The sequence below is a fragment of the Penaeus chinensis genome, chromosome 21 (genome assembly GCF_019202785.1).
Source record: "Penaeus chinensis breed Huanghai No. 1 chromosome 21, ASM1920278v2, whole genome shotgun sequence".
Taxonomy (NCBI): Eukaryota; Metazoa; Arthropoda; class Malacostraca; order Decapoda; family Penaeidae; genus Penaeus; species Penaeus chinensis.
In genome coordinates this window covers 26,735,662-26,736,272 of record NC_061839.1, presented here as the reverse complement: position 1 = coordinate 26,736,272, position 611 = coordinate 26,735,662, and the positions used below count along the sequence as shown (strand labels likewise).

Below are 611 nucleotides of genomic sequence, written 5' to 3'. Positions count from 1 at the left end.
CCATCACATAATCTTTGCTTACATCAACTTCGTCGTCAATTAAGCTATACATGTCTTTAAACAAATATTAGTTATGATTCGTGAAAGTGATAACACATAGGAATATACTGTAATTTTTATTTTCATTTCTTATAACACTCCCGTGACTGAACTGCACATGAAGAGTATGCCCACGTGCAAAGGCAAAAACTGCCACACGCTCGCACATACTCCACAATCAGCGGAACTTCCCTCTGAACAGAATACGGAACCTGAATAGATAGGCAGAATCTATTGGTGTCTACTATAATGCAATTCTCCCGTGTGGTCTAGTGGCTAGGATACGCGGCTCTCACCCGCGAGGCCCGGGTTCGATTCCCGGCACGGGAACGTTTTGACTGAGAGAAGTGTTTCGCAGAACCCGTTTTCCCTTTCTTGCATCCTCTTCAACAACAAGACTTTTATGTGTATTGCGCGGGTCCGTGTGTGAGCGTTCGTCAGGAAAGACATTAACATCAAATAAAATGATACTGTTACTTCAAAAGGCCATTAACTAGAAGAGGCATCCGGAGCAAGAGCTCGACACATCTTGAAGGAGAAGAAGAAAAAGGAAACTAAGAATTTTGCAACAG

General features: G+C 42.7%; 1 non-coding gene across 1 annotated transcript; it reads left to right on the top strand.

Annotated features, from left to right (window-relative positions):
* The first annotated feature begins 297 nt into the window (after positions 1-297).
* Trnae-cuc lies at positions 298-369 on the top strand. The gene has a single exon. It is a non-coding gene; the product is annotated as a tRNA-Glu (tRNA).
* Positions 370-611: the final 242 nt, after the last annotated feature.